General features: G+C 37.5%; 1 long non-coding RNA gene across 1 annotated transcript; it reads left to right on the plus strand.

Moving 5' to 3' along the window:
- The first annotated feature begins 7,651 nt into the window (after positions 1 to 7,651).
- LOC121863606 lies at positions 7,652 to 9,634 on the plus strand. The gene is made up of 2 exons (XR_006088432.1): positions 7,652 to 8,272; positions 8,762 to 9,634. It is a non-coding gene; the product is annotated as an uncharacterized LOC121863606 (long non-coding RNA).
- Positions 9,635 to 9,891: the final 257 nt, after the last annotated feature.

The following is a 9,891-nucleotide window of genomic DNA, read 5'->3' on the forward strand; positions in this document are numbered from 1 at the left end:
ATCGGACAATGTCCATTTCGGTTAACGTCACATTTCCAAGAACGCATCTAGGACGTTAACCGGCTCATGACTGTATTCATTTTGCACAAATATTAAAGAGCACAATTTTCATTATATTTACTCCACTGGAAATGAATATAAACATAGAACAGATTACTGAATTGGCAGACTAGCCCATCAGCTGATGCTCACAACAAAACGTGATATTCGTAAGGATTTCGTTAATCAAATTTTTGTTCGTTAACCGAATTGAAAGCGCTTATGTAAGGTAATTCGTTAACCGAACCAATCGTTAACCGAGGGACCACTGTACTGGATAACAATATATTGACATCTTATGAAACCAGAAGTAAATATTGGTTTGAGTCATTTTATGTAAACGGTATTAACTAGTTCAATGGTTTATGGGTCTTGTTTATATTTAAAACAGAATAGTACTTTTATACAAATTTTGTATGAGATTAAAAATGGCAGTTGTGATATACCTGTACTATCGTGGACAAAAGTTCGTTCCTTCCCAAACTGAAGCAGTATCGACCCGCACCAGATAACAATCAGGGTAAGTCAGTTCGGAGACTCACTCCCGTGTCTCAGTTTCACTACAGGGAGCGAACTTTTGTCCACGATAGTACCTATTATCATAGTCATTATTTATTATTACTATTAGTAGTGTCAGTAGCAAATGATGTAGCGTAGTATAATACAGTACTTGTGTTAGTGAGTAATGGAGATGGTATAAGCAATGATGATAGCAGGGGCAGATCCAGGAATATCAAAAGGACGGGGTCCAAGAAGTTGTGGGTGGGGAAACATGGTGAGCAGAGCGAGCCCATCTAGCTGGGGGTCTTGGGGTGCCGCCGCCGGCCCCCTTCCCCCAAGAAAGATTTTTTAAATCTGATCAATATCATGTTTATTTTTTTTTTTTTTTTACAAAGTACAGTGGTCCCTCGGTTAACGAGCACAATCCGTTCTAGAAGGTTGCTCGTTAACCGAAACCATTGTTTCAATGGGTTTTTGGGTAATTGGTTCCAGCTCACCAAAAATTGCCTAAATTCAACAAAAAAGGTAGAAAAGTACACTTACTTTGAGGTGTGTATGTAGAAGGCTCCTGGATGATGATGATGGGAATTAGAATGGGGGTGGAGAAGGGAGAAGAGAAGGCATTGGGGTGGAAGAGAAGTCACCCCATGGCGCCATTTCACCCATGAAATTTTAGTTCTCTTGGTGCAATTCAAGATTATTTTCTTTAAACCAACACTGCACTGCATTATATATTGTCAATATGTAAAATAAATTTCAAAATGACCAATAATTTGCTTGCAAAAACAGAAAAAAGGCATTTAGTTGAAGAGAGTCTCAAGCAAGATGTTACCTCCACTGAAAAGATACAAAGACTGACGCCTGTATGGTGTGTTGTGAGGCTGGATGGCACGCATAAAACTAGTTTCATTACCTTCAATTATGTTCAATAATTGTTAAAATGAGTAAAAAATTTAATATTAAACTTTTAAAATTATTGAATAGTATAAACTTCTTGATATTTGCTAAAATGGTAAGGAATTTAAGCCCTAGAACCGATTACTGTATTGGCGGATTAATACTACAGCTGGTGGACCGCCAAATGCAAGCGAAATCATGTTCAGGTTGGCTCGTAAGAAACTCGTTAATCGAGGGATTGCTCGTTAACTGAAGTTAAGAATCTTATGGAAGGCAACTGGTTAACCGAAATCTCGTTAACCGAGGGCCCACTGTAGTTTATTGGGCACCCCCCTACATCCTGTGCAAGGTGAAGCACAGAAATACTTACAGTGCCCATATGGGAAGCATGCTAAGTTCATGCTTGCCTTTATGTCTCATGAGTTAAGGGTGTAGAAGCCTGAAGATTCACAGGTTTTTTTTTTTTTTTTTTGTCTGCAAGTTATTGGAAGCTCCAACAACTTTCCCTGAATACGAATTCTCAACTTTTCGATTTACAACAGGTACCTACTTTACTGCTAGGTGAACAGGGACCAAGGAGGGCTGGGAAGTGTGTCCAAACAACTTTCCACTGGCCCAGGAATTGAACCCGCTCTACCACCGGCGGCCCTTTTTGGGGCCATTTTGAAGTCATGTGCGCTTAATATTAGGAGATATTCTGAAGTCAATAATAATTACTCTTTACTCAACAAAAATGCCTGAATACAATACTGCATTAAAGAAAAAGTATTGGAATTTTCTAATGAAAAGGGGGGTCTGGACCCCCAAGGGCCCCCCCCCCCTCGATAGTGATACTAATACCTGTAGTATAGTACAGTAGAGTATAGTAGTATTGCTGTTATAGTACTGTAGTAATAAGTAATTAGTAGTAGCATTACTAATTGTGAAAGTTTTTCATTTTGTTACATCATAATTTTCTTTGTTTGTTACATTTCATAAAATTTAGGTTGAATTCTTAGTACTTTAGTTTTTGTTTTGTTATATAATATTTCAAGTGTTTGTACTGTACTAATATAAAAAAATTTGTTTGTTATATGTACCGGTAGATACTTCATTTTCTATATTATTCATTCTATATGTGAAGCATGTACTACCAGTGTGGACAGAGTGCCACTATGGTCAAGTTGATATTTATTGAAGGATAGGGAAACTACCTTTGGAAGTGTCAGTATGGTCTATTTTGCTATTAAGTAAAAGCTACCCCTGAGTCACTCTGTGTGGGGCTGGTGGTGAGGGTGGCGGGTTGCAGACCATAGAGGTGCTAGAGGTCCTTTTTTTTTTTTTGCGCTTTGTCCACTCTGGTTGTATGTGCCTCATATATAAGATTGAACTGTGAGGGTGATGATGTTCTTAGTAAATGGTGTCATAATTCATTTCCCTCTTGTACTGTGCAGTATTGTGTTGAAGGGAGTGGCAGGGGGTGGGGACATAATAGTCATCTCTGTCTGGTTGTATTATTCTGGGCATCTTGTGAATGTGGTAATTTAAACAAATAGAAATTAGGCTGTCGGACAAGACTGGTTATCAGTATGTTCCTACCACACCTCGAACTAGCAGTGGGGTCATAATAATGACAGTTTGACGTAATCCTGAAGTGAATGGGAAAGAAAAAAGATGGTGACCTTTGGTCTGTTAGAGTGGGTAATACAAGGGTCCTCATTATAAGTGCTTAATGAGAAAAAAGCCACTGATAATGAAACCACTTGTAAAGGGGAATTGATTCCCATAAGAATTAATAGGAATAGTGTCTAATCAGGACCATCACATTGTTAGTAACACTCATAAAGTTTAATTTGTTATCTTTAACAGTTATATACACCTTAGAAATATTTGTTAAACATTTGATTACACATTATTTTATAAAATTATTTAACTTTATAACTTATTTAAGGTACTTAAAGTCATTTGGGGTCGGTGTGTTGATGTGACATAAGCTACCGAACCATGCATTCGCACACTCATTTCAGTGAAAGTGGTTCATTGAGACACACTCACCACTTTTCTTACGACATATAACTTATAATTTCATGTCCATCCCATAGCTACTACGCTTCCTTTTAACCACTACCCCACCTTGCTTCCACAACAGAATTAGTCCACCAATATCACCAATGACACAACAAAGTTGATAATTATAATTCTTGGAGCACTTCAAAATAATACCTGTGGATACAGGTGACTGGTATTAAGAATGCATAGCGCAGGTGAGAAGGATGTCCTTTACGAGAATAGGAGGTGGGTGGGAATTTCAATCGCTCCAACGCTTGTGCTTTTAAAGACTGACTGATTTCAGCCTTAGAATCTTCTTATCTTTTGGGACTTTTTATGTGGAGGTACTCAATTATTTGTACAGGACCCCCTGTACAACCGAAGAAGCCATTGTGCATAAATTGGATATAGATGTTGAGCTGTTGGTTGTTAAAGAAGGTATAATTGGTTGAGACAGATAGTATTCTCCACTTATGAAAGAATCTACAGTATTTAAAGATTTTATTGATGCAAAAGATGTGAAGTTTGACAAGTTGTTGATAAAGAGGGAATTTTTTTTTATACAATTAATGAACAAGGGCCATGAAAATTGATAATGTATGTACACGTACTGTACTGTACTGTATAGTGTATGCATGTAAGTCTGTTGAATCCTAGGAAGGATAGAATTGTGGGGAAAATTACTGAGAAGTAGTGACTGAACAAAAACTTCTTTTAGTGAACCAGTCAGGATTGATATTCATTAAACTAACTAGCTTGTGCAGCTAAAACTAGAACATTGAATTTATTGGACATGGATTCACTAGTGTGCACATTGTCCACAAAGTTAAGTGAGCTAGATGAAAAGGCTTATAAAAAATTAAGCAAAGTCAGAAGGTGCTAAAATGTAGGGCATTGTGGGCTACTTTTGATGTGATGCTGTATTGCTTATCAAGATGCATGTGCATGTAACATTTCGTGAATGAGTAAGTGCTAGTGAGGTATGAGAAAAGTTGGCTCATATGGAGGTTTGGATGGAGAGACAAGGGTAACTGTATGCTCCTTACAAATTCTTTGCCATCTAGAAATTTTTTTATTGTATTGTTTAAGATTGGCTTTAATATGGTTAATGTGTCATATCAGTTTGAAATTGTTTTCATACAATTCTTGGGGCTTGTGTCTGTATTGTAAGTATTTAGAGTGTGCCACTGGGACTAAAATATCATTATCATGCAAACTCTGAAACTGTCAACTTAAACATGAACAAAAACACAGGTATATTGGGGCCATAAACAGATTTACCTCAACCTTGCTCCCCAAATTTGGAAATAGTGTGTTGAGTAATAATATTATCTCTAAGATACCTTTAACTTCATAGAAACTAATATACTGTACTACAGTATTAATTATCTATGATTTGAAAACTAGCAAGCCCTGTGACTTAAAATTTAATTACACAGAAACTGATATTTAATTTTCCATTACACAGATGCTAACACAATAGGCTCTACTTTTATGTCACAGAAGCTAATATTTATAGATTTTTATGTGATGAAAGATATTTTGTCTTATGTAAAATGAAAGTCATTAAAACAGGATACAGACTGAGGCCAAATGCTGAGTAACACTAGAAAATTATCACAATAAATATACTGGACAGTATGTGTGTTAAACATTCATGAACAGAGACTGACCTGCCATGTTACTGTTAGGTCACCTGTGAGTCTCTATCTCATTGTACTGTATATCAGGAATTGCTTCCAACAATGTAGCATTATTCATTGTGTCCATAAGTCTTCTGTTTGACATTTCATAACAGTACACCCACTACACCTTCTCTTGATGGACAATCGTGACCCCCCCCCCCCCTCCATTTATTTTACCATGCCCAGAATGGAGTGGGATGGGGTTGTCTTCTGCCATATGATGAAAAATAGGGCCACTATTTACCATGTGATCTTGGGCTTTGTAACCATCTGTTATCCAGACTTATATAGATTTGAGTAAATCCCCTTGTTAAGTAACCCCCATTGAGAAGTCCTGGATTCACCTCTGATTATCATATGAGGCGTTCAGTTGGAGAAGAGCGATCTGGCTACTCTCCCGAAAAAAAACATTTTCTCTGGTACCAGAAAATTTCATCCATTCTCTGTGTGATGGTAAGGTCTCCAGAGTGGAAGTTCGCCATTATCCACATATAAATTACCATTAGTTATGAGGGGTGAAATGGATGTGTGACTCCATAGAAAAAGGAAAACAGCAATTACTTAAAACATTGACTTGGCTAGTTCACCCTTATCATACTACAGGTGCTCCCCGACTTACGACGGGGTTAGGGACCCAAATCCAGGTCGTAAGTCCGACTGGTCGTAAGTCTGACATAGATAAAAGAAAACTTTAAAAAAAAAATTTCCTCCAAAAAATAAAAAATCTACAATGAAATACAGTACAGTAAAAGTAATGAATAATGAGGAATGGATAAAGTGTGACTGAGCACTTACCTTTAATGTAGTCAGCTGAATGCACACGGGGCCCCCATAATTTTCTATTTACAGGATACATGGAGACTATATTAATTGGATGAAGCAGAGGAGGAGACAGGGCTGGGTGGGTCAGCAATGTCGCTTTCTTCAGACAGGTTTATGTACTGTGGAAACTTGCTGGTTGAAGGTATTGGATCATCTTGAGGGAGTGAAGAGGCAGCACTGGTGGGGCGTGAGGAGACAGCACTGGGGGACTTCTTAAAATAGATGTCCAATTTAGACTGCACAGTTTCATTATAAATTTTTCGGTAGCAAGCAAGTGCATCTTGGATCATTCTGTCAACTTTGGCATAACGCTCATAATTTTGATCCATGCCATCAAACATTTGCATTCCTTTATTAATTGTAGCAAATGCCTCTGCCATTTTTTTCATTGAAGACTTTTTGAGGGGTGCAGGTTCTTCTTCTACATTTTGTCTCTCTTCTTCCTCTGCAATTTTCTGTGCATCTAGTTCAATAAGATCCTCGTTACTGAGCTCTTCTGCTACACTTTCAACCAACTGTCCAACATCTTCATTATCAATTTCTAACTCCAGCTGTTTACCTAACTCCACTATCTTGTTACTAATATCCGATATAACTTCATTTTCATTAAATCCTTTGAAACTGTTCGCATATCTTTTTAGGATTTTCTTCCATATTCCATTCATGCAATGTTTTGTAACCTGATCCCATGCTGCACTAATGTTCTTTATACATGACAAAACGTTGTACTCCTTCCAAAACTTTCTGAGCGTTTTCTCACCTTCAGTAGCAGCAACAGCCTGAGCGAAGGTCGTGCGTAAATAATACGCTTTAAAGGCAGCAATAGCACCTTGATCCATGGGTTGGATGATAGAGGTAGTGTTAGGTGGAATGTAGACTACCTTAACATCAGGGTGCATGTTGTCCAGGTGTGGTGGGTGTCCCGGAGCATTATCCAAAATCAGCAAAATCTTGAATGGAATCCGTTGTTGCAGACAATACTCTTATTACTGCGATAAAACACTGGCAGTGTGTGCTTGCTGACATGTCCTTGAATGCCTTGAATCCTGGCATTGTTTTCGCCTCTTTGTGGATGTATGTCTGCTCAGGCATGCGCTTCCACAATAATCCAGTCTCATCCACGTTGAATATTTGCTCAGGCAAATAATTCCCTTCCACAATCACATCATCTAACTCTTCCTTAAAAGCTTCGGCAGCACCAACATCGGTACTAGCTGCCTCTCCACTCACCTTAACATTGTGTAGACTGTAGCGTTTTTTAAATCTATCAAACCACCCATGACTTCCTGTAAAGGTTTGATCACATTCATCTCCTGCCTGCTCCTTCAGGCTTTGGAACAGGCTTCTTGCTTTATCCTGTATGGTTAGAAGGCTTAAGGGTACACGCTTTTGTATCTGGTCTTCTATCCATATCACTAATAACTTTTCCATATCGTGAATAGGACCTTGTCTTTTCTTTGATATTTTAGTTCGCTTTATTGGTGTTGTTCCTTTCACTACATCACGAATACGTTCCTTGTCCTTCAGAATAGTGGATATAGTCGAGTGTGAGAAACCTAGGTCGCGTGAAATTGTTGCTACAGTTTTTCCATTCTCATGCTGTGTTATTATCTTCATTTTCATATCAGAAGTAATTGCCTGTCTCCTTTTCTTTGGAGCACCACCAGCACTCTCACTTTTATGCATTCCAGTCATTATAAAGTCAATTAAATACGATAATAACGAAAGTTCACAGCGTGATCAGTATAGGATATGATAGCCAAACACCAACTAAGCGCTCCACTGAGTGAGTGTACCCACGCGGTGGCGACCCGAGCCGCACCACGCTCTCGCCCGAGACGGAAACGTTTTGGTATAGAAAATGCGCGCGTCATTTGAAAATATTTTTGGTCACGACTGCCGCGGTCGTAAGGTCAGAGCAGGTCGTAAGTACCGATGGACGTAAGTCCAAGCAGTCGTAAGTAGGGGAGCACCTGTATATGCCTCATAAATAATGGGAAACCAATATATTTATTGCAGGTACTGTAGTTAATGATGCCAACTTAATGTATTAAAGTGATATTCCAGAATTGAATTTGGAAAGATCAATACGGTATTTTAGCACTAAGAATTCATTTCTTGAGAAACTGATTTGCTACAATGTTGAAAGGTTTCCAATTGTTCCAGTATAAATTTTAAAAGTAATTGTCAATGCATCTTGGTAAAGGGTTTAAACCAGTCAAAAAAAATCCTATATCCTTCTAATATAATTTTTCTTTTTCATGGGACGATAGAGGGCGCACTAGGTACTATATCTGAGAGTAAGTGTATTTTTTTGCTGTTTTCATCATTTCTAGTGAATGAATATGGCATTAATACTGTACCACTGGTAAAGGGTTTTAGAATATCTTCAGCCTCCCAAAAACTTGATGCCAAATATTGTATGGTAAAGGGATACGTCAAAGATGGTGTCAGGCGGGCACTGTACTGCATGCTTCTTTAATAGTTTCTGTATGTTGCTTCATTGCCATAGTACCTTATTATGAATTATGTAAGTTACCCCTCTGTAATGTACTGATATTGTATTTCTACTGAATTTAGCTTGACTCACACTACCTAATATTATTGTCATATTTGTCTCTTTTGACATGCATGATGATAGTACAGTACTGCATTATTTAATTCGGAAATAATGCTCTTGAAATTTAGCTGCTGCAATTGCTTATATGTACTGTGTGTTTTTAAGCTGACTGAAATAAACAACAGTTGTGTTGATTGTATTATTGTATTTCTTCTTCACACCCCATCAGTGGTGGGACCACCATCAGCAGTGACCTAACAAACTTAGGGAGATTCAAGCGAGATGATAGAGTGGTACCAGACTTCCCTACCATCTACCAGGCGCTCTTCAACAAGCCTCAGGTGCCCACGTCCAACCACATGTTTCTCGTCAAGCTTCCAAAGCAGCCTACAAGAAAAGAAGTTACCTAAAATGTAGGAAATCTGCTAAAGTCCTTAATGACTGGGAATATTTACCCATCATGGACTTGACCATAAAGAATAAACTTGCTTGGTTTCATTGATGATAAAATAATCAGAAGTAGGTTTTTTATACAGTAGTTTGTGATGAACCAAAGGAAGAAAATTATACAGGATAAGTAGTGCATTGGCAACTGAGTAAGGGAAAAAAATTCATTTTGTATTATGTAGAACAGTAACCACCTGAGTGATCACTTATAAGGACAGCAAATCTTTAACATTAAGTGACCTGTATTGTATTCAGGATTACTGGATTAATTTAGAATATTGTACAAAACTACCATTCAATTTATATAAAATAAATATTGCATTTCTTTTATGTCTATTTCTATTATTATATAAAGTATATACCCTGTACACCAAAAGAACTTATTCTTGGTTCTTTAGGGATTTTTATGGGGGAAAAGGATTTGTATCTTTATATTATAATTTTAAGATTTTTTTTTTTATGTTTGATATCTTTTTCTTCTTTTTTTTCATTTATGATGTAAAAATGTATTACCTAAGAAAATAAATATGAGGTTCATGTGGTCTTCCTGTTATAGTCTGGTTATCATGAATGATTTTTAACTACATCTAGTTACTAGGCAACTTACAAGTGTTTACTGTTTGTTGCAAACAGAAATAAACCCTCACCTCTGCTACATTGTTGTGTTAATTTCCTTTAGGTACCAAATACATCAGCATCACTGTATTATGGCCATTTTTCACACTTGCATGGGTTAGCAGTGATTACCTGATGGTATGGTATCCCAGTTTCCACCAGGCAAATATGAAGTAAAATAAAGGAAGGACTTCCAGGTGCTCTCTTAGGTGGCAAGACACGGTTTCTACTTGAGGTAATCATAAGTGCTATGTACAGGGGTATTTACAATTCTTAGTCCAACCCACTCCTGTTGCT

The sequence above is a fragment of the Homarus americanus genome, unplaced genomic scaffold (genome assembly GCF_018991925.1).
Source record: "Homarus americanus isolate GMGI-L3 unplaced genomic scaffold, GMGI_Hamer_2.0 scaffold41366, whole genome shotgun sequence".
NCBI classification, from domain to species: Eukaryota; Metazoa; Arthropoda; class Malacostraca; order Decapoda; family Nephropidae; genus Homarus; species Homarus americanus.